Source organism: Aphelocoma coerulescens, unplaced genomic scaffold (genome assembly GCF_041296385.1).
Source record: "Aphelocoma coerulescens isolate FSJ_1873_10779 unplaced genomic scaffold, UR_Acoe_1.0 HiC_scaffold_280, whole genome shotgun sequence".
NCBI classification, from domain to species: Eukaryota; Metazoa; Chordata; class Aves; order Passeriformes; family Corvidae; genus Aphelocoma; species Aphelocoma coerulescens.
The window spans coordinates 130,594-147,577 of NW_027183624.1; the positions used below are offsets into that span (position 1 = coordinate 130,594).

Genomic DNA, 16,984 nt, shown 5'->3' on the forward strand with positions numbered 1-16,984 from the left:
GCCCCTTCACCAAGACCACGCCCCCCTCCATCAGGCCACGCCCCCTCTCCCACTGGACTCACCCCTTCTTCACAGGCCACGCCCCGCATCCCACAGGCCACGCCCCCTCAGCGGCCACACCCCCCTCTCAGAGGCCACGCCCCTATACACAGACACGCCCTTCCCAGGCCACGCCCCCTCTCCCACTGACCACGCCCCCATAGACCACGCCCCTTCCCACAGGCCACGCCCCTTCCTCATAGGCCACGCCCCCTCTCCCACAGGTCACACCCCCTCCACCGAGACCACGCCCTCTCTCCCACAGGCCACGCCCCCTCACAGGCCACGCCCCCTCACAGACCACGCCCCCTCACAGGCCACACCCTTTCTCAGCGGCTCCCTATCCACAGACACGCCCTTCTCAGGCCACGCCCCCTCTCCCACAGGCCACGCCCCTTCCCCAAAGACCACATCCGTTCTCCACAGGCCACGCCCCCTCTCCCGCAGGCCACGCCCTTTCTCTACAGACCACGCCCCTTCTCCACCAGCCACGCCCCTTCACCGAGACCACACCCCCTCTCCCACAGGCCATGCCCCTCCCCCACAGGCCACACCCCTTCCCCATAGACCACGCCCCCACCCACAGGCCACGCCCACTCTCCATAGGCCACACCCCTTCCCCAAAAGACGACACCCCCCTCCCACCGGCCATGCCCCTTCTCTACAGACCACACCCCCACAGGCCACGCCCATTCTCCGCAGACCACGCCCCCTCTCCCGCAAACCACGCCCCATCTCCCACAGGCCACACCCCTCTCTCCCAGGCCACGCCCCTTCACCGAGGCCACGCCCCCTCCCACAGGCCACGCCCCCTCTCATAGCCACGCCCCTTCTCCAAAGACCACTCTCGTTCTCCACAGGCCACACCCCCTTTCCCCCAGGCCACGCCCCCTCCCACAGGCCACACCCCCCACAGGCCACGCCCCTTCACAGAGACCACGCCCCTCCACAAAGACCACGCCCCCTCTCTCCAAGGCCACGCCCCTTCTCCCACAGGCCACGCCCCCTCTCCACAGGCCACACCCCTTCCCCAAAGACCACACTTCTTCTCTTCAGACCACGCCCCCTCCCCTTAAGGCCACGCCCCTTCTCATAGACCACGCCCCTTCTCCCACAAACCACGCCCCCTCTCCCACAGGCCATGTCCCATCCCCCACAGGCCACACCCCTCTCTCCCAGGCCACGCCCCCTCACACAGGCCACGCCCCCTCCCAGAGGCACCACGCCCCCTCTCCCACATGGCCACACCCCTTCGCTGAGACCACGCCCCCTCTCCCACAGGCCACGCCCCCTCTCCCACAGGCCACGCCCCTCCCACAGGCCACGCCCCCTCTCCCACAGGCCACGCCCCCTCCCACAGGCCACGCCCCTTCTCCAAAGACCACGCTCCCTCTACCACAGGCCACACCCCCTCTCCCACAGACCACACCCCCTCTCCCACAGGCCACGCCCCCACAGGCCACGCCCCTTCTGCAGAGACCACGCCCCCCCGAGAGAAAAACCACGCCCGCTTCACGTCCCCACGCCCACAGCGTGTGACGTCACATCCTGCCCTGGCCACGCCCACAATGCGGAGGCCACGCCCCTTTCTGCAGACCACGCCCCTCCCCAAACGCCGTGGCCCCGCCCACTCGGCCCCGCCCCTTCCGGCCCCGCCCCCTCACGTCCCCTCCCCCTTCTCCCCCCCCCCCAGGAATGGACCCGACCCTGCGGCTGCTGCGGCTGGAAGGTACCAAGGGAGGGGTTGGGGGGGGGAGGAAACACTCCAGGGACCCCCCCAGGGACCCCAAAATCGCCTCGAATCACCCCAAACCCGCCTGAATCACCCCAAAACCCCCTGAATCACCCCAAACCCGCCTGAATCACCCCAAAACCACCTCAAATCACCTCAAAATCTCCTAAATCACCCCAAAATCCCTTTAAATAACTCCAAAATTGCCTTAAAATCACCCCAAAATCCCCTCAAATTGCCCCAAAACCGCCTTAAATTAACCCCCAGCCCCATAAATCCCCCCAAAACCCCCTCAACCCAAAACCCCCTGAATCACCCCAAAACCGCCTTAAATCACCCCAAACCCCCATAAATCCCCCAAAACCCCCTCAAATTGCCCCCAAACCGATATAAATTAACTCAAAACCCCATAAATCACCCCAAAACACCCTAAAATCCCCCCAAAACTGCCTTAAATTAACCCAAAACCCCATAAATGTCTCCAAATCCTCTCAAATCACCCCAAAATCGCCTTAAATCAACCCAAACCCCCATAAATTCCCCCAAAACCGCCTCAAATCACCCCAAAACCGTCTTAAATTAACCCAAAACCCTCAGAAATCACCCCAAAACTGCATTAAATCACCCCAAACCCCCAGAAATCACCTCAAAACCCCCTCAAATTGCCCCAAAAATGCCATATATTAACCCAAAACTCCAGAAATCACCCCAAAACCACCTTAAATCACCCCAAACCCCCATAAATCCCCCAAAACCACCTCAAATTGCCCCAAAACCGTCTTAAATTAACCCAAAACCCCATAAATCACCTGAAAACTGCCTTAAATCAACCCAAAACCCGATAAATGTCCCCAAAACCCTGTCAAATGTCCCCAAAACCCCCTTAAATCAACCCAAAACCCCAGAAATCACCCCAAAACTGCCTTAAATCAACCCAAACCCACCTTAAATTAACACAAAACCCCATAAATCCCCCCAAAACAGCCTCAAATCGCCCCTAAACCACCTTAAATTTACCCAAAACCCCATAAATCCCCCCCAAACCCCCAGAAATCACCCCAAAACTGCCTTAAATTGACCCAAAATCCCACAAGTTTCCCCAAAACCCCCTCAAATCGCCCCAGAACCACCATAAATTAACCCAAAACCCCCTCAAATCGCCCCCAAACCCCCTCCAATTAACCCAAAACCCCCAGAAATCACCCCAAAATCCCCTTAATCACCCCAAAAACACCTTAAATCAACCCAAACCCCCATAAATTCCCCCAAAACCGCCTCAAATCACCCCAAAACTGTCTTAAATCACCCCAAAACCCCAGAAATCGCCCCAAAACCGCCTTCAATCACCCCAAACCCCCATAAATCTCCCCAAATCCCCTCAAATTGCCCCAAAACCGCCATAAATTAACCCTAAACCCCATAAATCACCCCAAAACCACCTGAAATCAACCCAAAACCCTCTCAAATCGCCCCAAAACCGCTTTAAATGAACCCAAAACGCCCTGAATCACCCCAAAACCCCCATAAATCCCCCTAAAATCCCCACAGATCACCCCAAAAGCCCCTCAAGTCTCCCCAAAACCCCTTAAAATCCCCCAAAATCTTCTTAAAACACCCCAAAACCCCTTCAAATCCCCCCCAAAGCACCCCAAATCACCCCAAAATGCCTTAAAATCCCCCCGAAATCACCCCCCCCCTCCAGACCCCCCAAAAGCCCCCCCAAATCCCCAAATCCCTCCCTCAGATCCCCCCCAGACCCACCCTAAATCCCCCCAGACCCCCCCAAAACCCCCCCGGACCCCCCCCCAAAATACCCCCCAACCCCCCCAAATTCCCCCCAGATCCCCCTAAACCCCTCAGACCCCCCCAAATCCCCCCAGACCCCCCCAAAACCCCCTCGGACCCCCCCAAAATACCCCCAGGCCTCCCCAAATGTCCCCCAGACTCCCCTAAATCCCTCTGAACTCCCCAAAATCCCCCCATGGCCCCCCCCAAATCCCCCCAGACCCCCCCAAAACCCCCTGGGCCCCCTCCAACTTCCCCCCAGACCCCCCCCAAAATGCCCCCCAACCCCCCAAATTCTCCCCAGACCCCCCCAAAACCCCCTCGGACCCCCCAAAATACCCCCAGGCCTCCCCAAATGTCCCCCAGACTCCCCTAAATCCCTCTGAACTCCCCAAAATCCCCCCATGCCCCCCCAATACCCCCAGACCCCCCCAAAATGCCCCCCAACCCCCCCAAATCCCCCCCAGATCACCCTAAACCCCTCAGACCCCTCCAAAATCCCCCCAGGCCCCCCCAAAACCCCCTCGGACCCCTCCAAATTCCCCCCGGACCCCCCCCAAAATACTCCCGAACCCCCCAAATCACCCCCAGATCCCCCTAAACCCCTCAGATCCCCCCAAATCCGCCCCCAAATCTCCCCCAGACTCCCCAAAATCCCTCGGAGCTGCCCCAAAACCTCCCCAAATCCCCCCCAGACCCCTCCCAAAATACCCCAGGGCCCCCCTAAAATGCCCCTCAACCCCCCCAAATCCCCTCCAAAGCCCCCCGAAATCCCCCAAATCCCTCCTGAGCCCCCCCCAAATCCCCCCAATTCTCCCCCCCGGGGCGCTCGGAATTAACGCGGTCCTTCCCCCCCGCCTTCCCCCCCCCGCCTTCCCGCAGAGTTGGTTCGCGCCATGAGTGACGTCATCGAGCAGGGCCTGGCGCTGTACTGGGGCACGGCCGGGGGGGCCCCCGGTGACGTCATGGTGCGGGGGGGGGGGGAACGCGGTGACGTCATTCGGGGGGGCATTCGGGAGGGACACTGGGGGGGACTGGGTGACACTGGGGGGACATTGGGGGGGCACTGGGGGGCACTGGGGGGGCACTGGGGGACACTGGGGAAACTGGGGGGACATTGGGGGACACTGGGGTGACACTGGAGGGACACTGGGGACACTGGGGGGGCACTGGGGGATACTGGGGTGACACTGGGGGACACTGGGGGACACTGGGGGGGCACTGGTGACACTGGGGGACACTGGGGGGGCACTGGTGACACTGGGTGACACTGGGTGGACATTGGGGGGGCATGGGGGGACACTGTGGACACTGGGGGACACTGGGGGATACTGGGGGGACACTGTGGACACTGGGGGACACTGGGGGATACTGGGGGGACACTGGGGACACTGGGGGCCACAGAGGGGACACTGGGGACACTGGGGGACACTGGGGACACTGGGGGACACTGGGGGGGTGCGATGGGGACACTTGGGGGTGACACCGGGAGACACGGAGGGGAGGCGGGGTGGGTGACACAGGGGGGTGACAGTGGGTGACACGGGCTGGGTGACACAGGAGGTGACACAGGGTGGGTGACACGGAGTGGGTGACACAGGAGGTGACACCGGGTGGGTGCCACGGGCTGGGTGTCACAGGAGGTGACACGGGGAGTGGGTGACACAGGGTGGTGACAGTGGGTGACACAGGGTGGGTGACACAGGGTGGGTGACACAGGAGGTGACAGTGGGGGTGGGTGACATGGGCTGGGTGACACAGGAGGTGACACGGGGTGCGTGACACAGGGGGGGTGACACAGGGTGGGTGACACAGGGTGGGTGACACAGGAGGTGACACGGGGTGGGTGACATGGGCTGGGTGACACAGGAGGTGACACGGGCTGGGTGACACAGAGTGAGTGACACAGGGGGGTGACACAGGGTGGGTGCCACGGGCTGGGTGACACCGGGTGGGTGCCACAGGGTGCGTGCCACAGGGTGCGTGACAGCGGTGGGTGACACAGGGTGGGTGACACAGGGTGGGTGACACAGGGTGGGTGCCACGGGCTGGGTGACACAGGGTGGGTGACACAGGGTGGGTGACACAGGGTGCGTGACAGCGGTGGGTGACACGGGGTGGGTGACACAGGGTGCGTGACAGCGGTGGGTGACACGGGGTGGGTGACACGGGGTGGGTGACACCGGGTGGGTGACACAGGGTGGGTGACACGGAGTGGGTGTCACAGAGTGGGTGACACGGGCTGGGTGACAGCAGTGGGTGACACAGGGGGTGGGTGACACAGGGTGGGTGACATGGGCTGGGTGACACGGGGGTGGGTGACATGGGGCTGGGTGCCACCAGTGGGTGACACAGGGTGGGTGACACAGGAGGTGACACGGGGTGGGTGACACAGGGTGGGTGACAGCGGTGGGTGACACCAGTGGGTGACACAGGGTGGGTGACACGGAGTGGGTGTCACAGAGTGGGTGACATGGGCTGGGTGACAGCAGTGGGTGACACAGGGTGGGTGACACAGGAGGTGACAGCGGTCGGTGACACAGGGTGGGTGACACCGGTGGGTGCCACGGGCTGGGTGCCACGGGCTGGGTGCCACAGGGTGGGTGACACCGGGTGGGTGACACCGGGTGGGTGACACAGGAGGTGACAGTGGGGGTGGGTGACACGGGGTGGGTGACACAGGGTGGGTGACACAGGAGGTGACAGTGGGGGTGGGTGACACAGGGTGGGTGACACAGGGTGGGTGACACGGGGGGGTGACACAGGGGGGGTGACAGTGGGTGACACAGGGTGGGTGACACCAGAGGTGACAGTGGGGGTGGGTGACACGGGGAGTGGGTGACACAGGAGGTGACAGCAGTGGGTGACACAGGGTGGGTGACACAGGGTGGGTGACAGCGGGGGGTGACAGGGGCTGGGTGACACCGGGTGGGTGCCACCGGGTGGGTGCCACAGGGTGGGTGACACAGGAGGTGACACAGGAGGTGACACAGGAGGTGACACAGGGTGGGTGACATGGGCTGGGTGACACCGGGTGGGTGCCACAGGGTGGGTGACACAGGGAGTGGGTGACACAGGGTGGGTGACAGCGGGGGGTGACAGGGGCTGGGTGCCACCGGGTGGGTGACACAGGGTGGGTGACACAGGGTGGGTGCCACGGGCTGGGTGCCACGGGCTGGGTGCCACGGGCTGGGTGTCACCGGGGTGTCCCCTGGCCCAGGACACGTTCGCGGTGGCCCGGCAGCTGAACCTGGTGGCCCCCGTGTGTCAGTGGGCGGAGCTTCCGCCCGAGCCCCGCCTCTTCCGCCACCTCGGTAGGGGCGGGGCCACCGGAAAGGGGGCGGGGCCACCGGAAAGGGGGCGGGGGCACTGGAAAGGGGGCGGGGCCACCAGAAAGGGGGGCGTGGTCACGGGAAAGGGGGGCGTGGCCACGGGAAAGGGGGCGGGGCCAGTGGAAAGGGGGCGGGGCCACCGAAAAGGGGGCGGGGCCACGGGAAAGGGGGCGGGGGGCCAGTGGAAAGGGGGCGGGGCCAGTGGAAAGGGGGCGTGGCCAGTGGAAAGGGGGCGGGGGCCAGTGGAAAGGGGGCGGGGCCAAAATCTACAAATGGGTGGAGCGAGAGGGGGCGTGGCCATGAGGAGGGGGCGTGGCCGGAAGGGACCAACGGAAGGGGGGTGGCCAAAAGGGGGCGTGGTCGGGGGTGGGGCGGTGGTCGGGGCCACGGGCTGGGTGTGGCCGAAGGGGCGGGGCTATAGGGGGAGGGGCTATAGGGGGAGGGGCTAAAGGGGGAGGGGCAGTGGGGGCGGGGGTCCCAGGTCGCCCCTCCCCCGCTGTCCCCAGGCCTGGGCGCTGTCACCTGGTCCCCGGTGGCCCCTGGGCCCCCCCCGGATGAGGAGACCCCCGGAAACGCCCCGGCCAAGGTAGCCCGGGGCTACCCGGGAGCCCCCCCAATGTCCCCAAGGATGTCCCCAGTGCCACCCAAACGGCCCCCCCGATGTCCCCAAATGTCCCCCAATGTCCCCAAATGCCCCCCAAATATCCCCAAATGCCCCCCAATGCCCCCCCAATGCCCCAAATGTCCCCCCAATGTCCTCACTGTCCCCCCAAAGTCCCCCAAATGTCCCCAATGCCCCAATGTCCCCCACGTCCCCCCAAATGTCCCCCAATACCCCGATGTCCCCCCAATGTCCCCCCCAATGCCCCCCAATGTCCCCCCAATGCCCCCCAATGCCCCCCAAATGTCCCCAAATGTCCCCCAATACCCCAGATGTCCCAATGCCCCCCAAATGTCCCCAGTGCCCCCAGATGTCCCCGATGTCCCCAACCCGTCCAATCCCCCCAACACCTCCAATGTCCCCCCAATGTCCCCCCAATGCCCCCCAATGTCCCCAATGTCCCCCAGTGTCCCCCAATGTCCCCCAATGTCCCCCAATGTCCCCCCCCACTGTCCCCCCAATGCCCCCCCAATGTCCCCCCACTGTCCCCCCAATGTCCCTCCCACTGTCCCCCCAATGCCCCCCACTGTCCCCAATGTCCCCCCCAATGTCCCCCCAATGTCCCCCCAATGTCCCCAATGTCCCCGCTGTGTCCCCAGGGCCGGCCCCCGCTGCCCGGTGGCTCTGGGGGAGCTGCGGCCACTGGCCCAGAAGTTGGGGTGCTCCGAGAGACAGCTGGGGATCGGTGAGGGGACACGGGGGGACATCGGGGGGACATCAGAGGGTTGAGGGGTTCAGGGACATCGGGGGGGATTGGGGGGTTCAGGGACATCGGGGACAGGAGGATGTGGGGGACACGGGGCACGCGGGGGGTGCGGGGGGGGTGTCAGGATGGCACCAGGGTGACCCCGGGGTGACCCCGAGGTGACCCCGAGGTGACACTGGGGATGTGGGCAGGGTGGGTGACCCCGGGGTGACCCTGAGGTGACACCGAGGGGGTGGGTGACCCCGGGGTGTCCCCATCCCCAGCCTGGTCCCTGCGGCTCGAGGGCGTTGGGGTGACACCGGGGTCACCCTGAGGGGGTGGGTGACACCAGGGTGACCCTGAGGTGACACTGGGGATGTGGGCAGGGTGGGTGACCCTGAGGGGGTGGGTGACACCGGGGTAACCCTGAGGTGACCCTGAGGGGGTGGGTGACACTGGGGTGACACTGGGTGACCCTGGGTGACACCAGGGTGACACCAAGGGGGTGGGTGACACTGGGGTGACCCTGGGTGACCCCGGGGTGTCCCTGTCCCCAGCCTGGTCCCTGCAGCTCGAGGGCGTTGGGGTGACACCGGGGTGACCCTGAGGGGGGGGGGTGACCCTGGGTGACCCTGGGTGACACTGGGGTGACACCGGGGTGACCCTGAGGTGACCCTGGGGTGACCCCGGGGTGTCCCCGTCCCTGTCCCCAGCCTGGTCCCTGGAGCTCGAGGGCGTTGGGGTGACACTGGGGTGACACAGAGGGGGTGGGTGACACTGGGGTGACCCTGGGTGACACCAAAGGGGTGGGTGACCCCGGGGTGTCCCTGTCCCCAGCCTGGTCCCTGCGGCTCGAGGGCGTTGGGGTGACACCGGGGTGACCCTGAGGGGGTGGGTGACCCTGAGGTGACATTGGGGTGACCCTGGGTGACCCTGGGGTGACCCTGTCCCTGTCCCCAGCCTGGTCCCTGCGGCTCGAGGGCGTTGGGGTGACACCGGGGTGACCCTGAGGTGACACCAAGGGGGTGGGTGGCCCTGGGTGACCCTGGGGTGACCCTGGGTGACACTTGGGTGACACCGGGGTGACCCCGGGGTGTCCCCATCCCCAGCCTGGTCCCTGCGGCTCGAGGGCGTTGGGGTGACACCGGGGTGACCCTGAGGGGGTGGGTGACACTGGGTGACACTGGGGTGACGCTGAGGTGACACCAGGGTGACCCTGAGGGGGTGGGTGACACTGGGGTGACACCGGGGTGACCCTGGGTGACACCAGGGTGACCCTGAGGGGGTGGGTGACACTGGGGTGACACTGGGGTGTCCCTGTCCCCAGCCTGGTCCCTGCGGCTCGAGGGCGTTGGGGTGACACCGGGGTCACCCTGAGGGGGTGGGTGACACTGGGGTGACCCTGGGTGACACCAGGGTGACACCAAGGGGGTGGGTGACACTGGGGTGACACCGGGGTGACCCCGGGGTGTCCCCGTCCCTGTCCCCAGCCTGGTCCCTGCGGCTCGAGGGCGTCAGCTCCGTCCTGGTGGGGGCCGAGACCCCCCGGGGGCTGCGGGAGCAACTCCAGGCCCTGCAGGTGAGGGAGGGGCGGGAATTTGGGGAGGGTTTGGGGGGTCCTGGGGGGGGTTGGGGAGGTTTGGGGGGATTTGGGGGGGGTCCTGGGGGAGGGTTTGGGGGGTCCTGGGGGGAATTTGGGGGTTCTGGGGGAGGTTTGGAGGTCCTGGGGGGGGGTTGGGGAGGGTTTTGAGGGGTCCTGGGGGAAATTTGGGGGGTCCTGGGGGGGGGTTGGGGGAGGGTTTGGGGGGTCCTGGGGGAAATTTGGGGGTCCTGGGGGGAGTTTGGGGGAGGGTTTGGGGGGTCCTGGGGGAAATTTGGGGGGGTCTCGGGGGGGGTTTGGGGAGGGTTTGGGGGGTCCTGGGGAATTTGGGGGTGCTGGGGGCGGGGGTTTGGGGGAAATTTGGGGAATCCTGGGGGGGGTTGGGGAGGGTTTGGGGGGAATTGGGGGGGTCCTGGGGATGTTTGGGGGATCCTGGGGGGAATTTGGGGGGTCCTGGGGGGGTTTGGGGGGACCCGAGGGGCATCTGGGAGGGAATGGGGGGGGTTGGGGGTCCAGGGGTGATTTGAGGGGGTCCTGGGGGTTGTTTTGAGGTGATTTGGGGTGATTTGGGGTGATTTTGGTTGATTTTGGGTGATTGGGATGATTTTTGTTGATTTGGGGTGATTTTGGGTTAATTTGGGGTGATTTGGGGTGATTTTGGTTGATTTTGGTTGATTTGAGGTGATTTGGGTTGATTTGGGTTGATTTTGGTTGATTTTGGGTGATTTTGGGTGATTTTGATTGATTTTGGGTGATTTGGGGTGATTAGGGGTGATTTGGGTTGATTTTGGGTGATTTGAGGTGATTTGGGGTGATTTGGGGTGATTTTGGTTGATTTTGGGTTGATTTTAGTTGATTTGAGGTGATTTTGGTTGATTTGGGTTGATTTTGGTTGATTTTGGGTGATTTGAGGTGATTTTGGGTGATTTGGGGTGATTTTGGTTGATTTTGGTTGATTTGGGGCGATTTTGGTTGATTTGGGGCGATTTTGGGTGATTTGGGTTGATTTGGGGTGATTTGGGGTGATTTGGGTTGATTTTGGATGATTTGAGGTGATTTGGGTTGATTTTGGTTGATTTTGGTTGATTTGGGGCGATTTTGGGTGATTTGGGTTGATTTTGGTTGATTTTGGGTGATTTGGGGTGATTTGGGTTGATTTTGGTTGATTTTGGGTGATTTTGGGTGATTTGGGTTGATTTTGGTTGATTTTGGGTGATTTGGGGTGATTTGGGTTGATTTTGGGTGATTTGAGGTGATTTTGGGTGATTTGGGGTGATTTTGGTTGATTTTGGGTTGATTTTAGTTGATTTGAGGTGATTTTGGTTGATTTGGGTTGATTTGGGTTGATTTTGGGTGATTTGAGGTGATTTTGGGGTGATTTGGGTTGATTTTGGTTGATTTTGGGTGATTTGGGGTGATTTGGGTTGATTTTGGGTGATTTGAGGTGATTTGGGGTGATTTGGGGTGATTTTGGTTGATTTTGGTTGATTTGGGGTGATTTTGGTTGATTTGAGGTGATTTGAAGTGATTTTAGTTGATTTTGGGTGATTTGGGGTGATTTTGGTTGATTTTGGGTGATTTGGGGTGATTTTGGTTGATTTTGGGTGGTTTGGGGTGATTTGTGTCCATCTCGGAGCGATTTTCAGTTGGTTTCGGGTTAATTTTGGCCGATTTTGGGTTGGTTTCGCTGCTTTTGGCCGCTTTGGGGTTGATTTTCAACGATTTGATTGGATTTTGGGTCATTTCGGTTGATTTCGGTTGATTTCGGTTGATTTTGGTCGCTCTCAGGTGATCTGGGGGTGTTTCAGAAGAATTTTGGGGTGATTCGTGTGGATTTTGGGTTAATTTGGGCTGATTTCGGACTGGGCTTTGCAGATTTTGGGGTGATTTTGTCGGATTTTGGGTTAATCTGTCAGGTTTTGGGGTGATTTTGAGTTAATTTTTGCAGGTTTTGGGTTAATTTTCACAGATTTTGGGCTCCGTTCCTGTGATTTTGGCTTCATCTGAGTTTTGGGTTGATTTTCGCAGTTTTTGGGCCGATCTGTTTCCGTTTTGGGGTTTTTTGGTCACATTTTGGGTTAATTGTCACAGATTTTGGATGAATTAGTCCAGATTTGGGTTAATTTTGTCTGATTTTGGGTGGTTTGGGGTTAATTTGGGGTGATTTGTGCCGATTTTGGGGGGTTTTGGTCAGATTTTGGGTTCATTTTTGCAGATTTTGGAGCTCATCTGTCAGATTTTGGGTTGATTTTCATGAATTTGGGGCTGATTTGTGTCATTTGGGGCTTTTTGGGTTGATTCTCACCGATTTCAGGTCAATTTGTCAAATTTTGGGTCAATTTTTGAAGATTTTGGGTCAATTTGTCAGATTTTGGGTGAATTTTCGTAGATTTTGGGTCAATTTGGGGTGAATTTCCATTAATTTTCACAGATTTTGGGTGAATTTTCACAGATTTTGGGTCAATTTGTCAGATTTTGGGTGAATTTTTGCAGATTTTGGGTGAATTTTTGCAGATTTTGGGTGAATTTTCACCAATTTCGGGTGAATTTTCACCGATTTTGGTGAATTTCCACCGATTTTGGGTGAATTTCCGCAGATTTTCAGTTAATTTTTGAAGATTTTGGGTGAATTGTCCCCGATTTCAGGTGAATTTCTGCAGATTTTTGGGTGAATTTTCACCGATTTTGGGTGAATTTCCGCTGATTTCGGGTGAATTTCCGCCGATTTTGGGTCAATTTTCACCAATTTTGGGTGAATTTCCGCTGATTTTGGGTGAATTGTCACCGATTTTGGGTGAATTTCCGCCGATTTCGGGTGAATTTCTGGCGGTTTTGGGTGAATTTCCGCCGATTTTGGGTGAATTTCCGCTGATTTCGTGTGAATTGTCACCGATTTCGGGTCAATTTCCGCCGATTTTGGGTGAATTTCCACCGATTTTGGGTCAATTTTCACCAATTTCGGGTGAATTTCCGCCGATTTTGGGTGAATTTCCACGGATTTCGGGTGAATTGTCACCGATTTGGGGTGAATTTCCGCCGATTTTGGGTGAATTTCCGCCGATTTCGGGTGAATTGTCACCGATTTGGGGTGAATTTCTGCAGATTTCGGGTGAATTTCCGCTGATTTCGGGTGAATTTCCGCCAATTTTGGGTGAATTTACGCGGATTTTGGGTGAATTTACGCGGATTTTGGGTGAATTTACGCGGATTTCGGGTGAATTGTCACCCATTTGGGCTGAATTGTCCCCGATTTTGGGTGAATTTCTGCCAATTTCGTGTGAATTGTCACCGATTTTGGGGGAATTTCCGCGGATTTCGGGTGAATTGTCACCGATTTTGGGTGAATTTCCACCGATTTCTGGTGAGTTGTCCCCGATTTTGGGTGAATTTCTGCCAATTTCGGGTGAATTTCCGCAGATTTTGGGTGAATTTCCGCCGATTTCGGGTGAATTTCCGCAGATTTTTGGTTAATTTCCACCGATTTCTGGTGAATTGTCCCCGATTTTGGGTGAATTTCCGCCGATTTCGGTGTTTTTCCCCCCCAGGTCCTGCCCCGCCTCGGCCCCGCGGCGCTGCGCGAGCTCGAGCCCCTGCTGGGGGGAGGGGCGGCCCCGCCCTGACCCCGCCCCCTCCGCCGCCTCCCATTGGCTGCTCCCGCATGGCCCCGCCCCCTCCCCGCGCCTCGGCCCCGCCCCTCGTGGGCGGAGCCTCTTGAGTGACAGCAATAACCCCGCCCCCGAAGGGGGAGGGGCCAATCAAAGCACAAAGCCCCGCCCCCAACAGAGCCCTGACCAATCGCAGCGCTTCCAGCGGGGAGGGGGGCGGGGCCCGGCCTGGCCACGCCCCCTCCCGCCCCTCCCCCCCCGCCGTGGGGGGAGGGGAATAAAGTGGCTTTTCCCACGTGGGGGAGGGGCCGAGCCTCGTCTGTGGGGGAGGGGAATGGGGGGGGGGCTGGGGGGAGCTGGGGACCCCCGAGTGACCCCGAGTGACCCCTGAGTGACCCCTGAGTGACCCCGAGTGACCCTGAGTGACCCCTGAGTGACCCCCGAGTGACCCCGAGTGACCCCTGAGTGACCCCGAGTGACCCCTGAGTGACCCTTAGTGACCCCCGAGTGACCCCTGAGTGACCCCTGAGTGACCCCTGAGTGAGCCCTGAGTGAGCTCTGAGTGACCCCTGAGTGAGCTCTGAGTGACCCCTGAGTGACCCCGAGTGACCCTGAGTGACCCCTGAGTGACCCCAAGTGACCCCTGAGTGACCCCTGAGTGACCCCGAGTGACCCCTGAGTGACCCTTAGTGACCCCCGAGTGACCCTTGAGTGACCCCTGAGTGACCCCGAGTGATCCTGAGTGACCCTGAGTGACCCCGAGTGGCCCCTAAGTCTCGGAGTCCCCCCAGTGGCCCCTGGGACCCCCAAGTGTCCCCCAAATGTCCCCCGAGGGTCCCCAGAGCCCCCCCAAGTCTCCGAGACCCCCCCGAGTGACCCCAAATTGTCCCCAGAGCCCCCCCGGAGCCCCCCAAGTCTCCGAGACCCCCCAAGTGTCCCCCAAGTGTCCCCCTGAGACCCCCAAATGTCCCCCAAATGTCCCCCGAGGGTCCCCAGAGCCCCCCAAGTCTCTGAGACCCCCAAGTGTCCCCCAAGTGTCCCCTGAACCCCCCGAGTGTCCCCCAAATGCCCCCCGAGGGTCCCCAGAGCCCCCCAAGTGTCCCCCAAGTCTCTGAGACCCCCCGAGTGTCCCTCGAGCCCCCCGAGTGTCCCCAAGAGCCACCCGAGCCCCCAAATTGTCCCCTGAACCCCCAAATTGTCACCTGAACCCCCCAAATGTCCCCCGAGGGTCCCCAGAGCCCCCCAGAGCCCCACAAGTCTCTGAGCCCCCCAAGTGTCCCCAAGTGTCCCCTGAGCCCCCCAAGTGTCCCCTGAGTCCCCTGAGCCCCCCAAATGTCTGAAGCCCCCAAGTGTCCCCCGAGGGTCCCCAGAGCCCCCCAAGTCTCTGAGACCCCCCAGTGTCCCCAAATTGTCCCCTGAGCCCCCCAAGTGTCTGAACCCCCAAGTGTCCCCCAAGTGTCCCCTGAGCCCCCCAAGTGTCCCCCAAATGTCCCCCGAGGGTCCCCAGAGCCCCCCAAGTGCCCCCCAAGTCTCCGAGACCCCCGAGTGACCCCAAATTGTCCCCTGAGCCCCCCAAGTGTCCCCTGAGCCCCCCCAAGAGTCTGAACCGCCCAAGTGTCCCCCAAATGTCCCCCGAGGGTCCCCAGAGCCCCCCCAAGTCTCTGAGACCCCCCAGTGTCCCCAAATTGTCCCCTGAGCCCCCCAAGTGTCCCCCAAATGCCCCCCGAGGGTCCCCAGAGCCCCCCAAGTGTCCCCCAAGTCTCTGAGACCCCCCGAGTGTCCCCCAGAGCCCCCCGAGTGTCCCCCAAATGTCCCCCGAGTGTCCCCCAGAGCCCCCCAAGTGTCCCCCAAGTCTCTGAGACCCCCCGAGTGTCCCCCAGAGCCCCCCGAGTGTCCCCAAGAGCCACCTGAGCCCCCAAATTGTCACCTCAGCCCCCCCAGAGCCCCCCAAGTCTCTGAGACCCCCAAGTGTCCCCCAGAGCCCCCCAAATGTCCCCCCATGCCCTCGAGCCCCCCGAGTGTCCCCAAGTGTCCCCTGAGCCCCCCAAATGTCTGAACCCCCCAAGTGTCCCCCAAATGTCCCCCGAGGGTCCCCAGAGCCCCCCAAGTGCCCCCCAAGTCTCCGAGACTCCCGAGTGACCCCAAATTGTCCCCTGAGCCCCCCCAAGTGTCTGAACCGCCCAAGTGTCCCCCAAATGTTCCCAGAGCCCCCCCAGAGCCCCCCCAAGTCTCTGAGACCCCCGAGTGTCCCCAGAGCCCCCCGAGTGTCCCCATGCGCCACCTGAGCCCCCAAATTGTCCCCTGAGCCCCCCAAGTGTCCTCTGAGCCCCCCAAATGTCTGAAGCCCCCGAGTATCCCCCAAATGTCCCCCGAGGGTCCCCAGAGCCCCCCCAAGTCTCTGAGACCCCCCAGTGTCCCCAAATTGTCCCCTGAACCCCCCAAGTGTCCCCCAAATGCCCCCCGAGGGTCCCCAGAGCCCCCCAAGTGTCCCCCAAGTCTCTGAGACCCCCCGAGTGTCCCCCAGAGCCCCCCGAGTGTCCCCAAGAGCCACCTGAGCCCCCAAATTGTCACCTCAGCCCCCCCAGAGCCCCCCAAGTACCTGAGACCCCCAAGTGTCCCCCAGAGCCCCCCAAATGTCCCCCCGTGCCCTCGAGCCCCCCAAGTGTCCCCTGAGCCCCCCAAATGTCTGAAGCCCCCAAGTGTCCCCCAAATGTCCCGCGAGGGTCCCCAGAGCCCCCCAAGTCTCTGAGACCCCCCAGTGTCCCCAAATTGTCCCCTGAGCCCCCCCAAGTGTCTGAACCCCCAAATGTCCCCCAAATGTCCCCCAAGTGTCCCCCAAATGTCCTCCGAAGGTCCCCAGAGCCCCCCTAGAGCCCCCCAAGTCTCCGAGACTCCCGAGTGACCCCAAATTGTCCCCTGAGCCCCCCCAGAGCCCCCCAAGTCTCCGAGACCCCCGAGTGTCCCCCCGAGCCCCCCAAATGTCCCCCCGTGCCCTCGAGCCCCCCGAGTGACCCCCGAGTGTCCCCGGAGCCCCCCGAGTGTCCCCAAGTGCCACCTGAGCCCCCCAAGTGTCCCCCAAATTGTCCCCCGAGGGTCCCCAGAGCCCCACAAGTCTCCGAGACCCCCCGAGTGTCCCCAAGTGTCCCCCAGAGCCCCCCAAGTGTCCCTCGAGCCCCCCGAGTGTCCCCAAGCGCCACCTGAGCCCCCAAATTGTCACCTCAGCCCCCCCAGAGCCCCCCAAGTACCTGAGACCCCCAAGTGTCCCCCAGAGCCCCCCAAATGTCCCCCCGTGCCCTCGAGCCCCCCAAGTGTCCCCTGAGCCCCCCAAGTGTCCCCTGAGCCCCCGAGTGTCCCCCAAATGCCCCCCGAGGGTCCCCAGAGCCCCCCAAGTGTCCCCCAAGTCTCTGAGACCCCCCAAGTGTCCCCCAGAGCCCCCCAAATGTCCCCCCATGCCCTCGAGCCCCCCGAGTGTCCCCAAGTGTCCCCTGAGCCCCCCAAATGTCTGAACCCCCCAAGTGTCCCCCAAGTGTCCCCCGAAGGTCCCC

The 16,984-nt window shown here is 61.5% G+C and overlaps 1 long non-coding RNA gene across 1 annotated transcript; it reads left to right on the forward strand.

Annotated features, from left to right (window-relative positions):
* Window positions 1–8,162: 8,162 nt before the first annotated feature.
* Window positions 8,163–13,738, forward strand: LOC138101398 (uncharacterized). Its single transcript, XR_011147130.1, has 3 exons — window positions 8,163–8,234; window positions 9,725–9,813; window positions 13,380–13,738. It is a non-coding gene; the product is annotated as an uncharacterized lncRNA (long non-coding RNA).
* The last annotated feature ends 3,246 nt before the right edge of the window (window positions 13,739–16,984 follow it).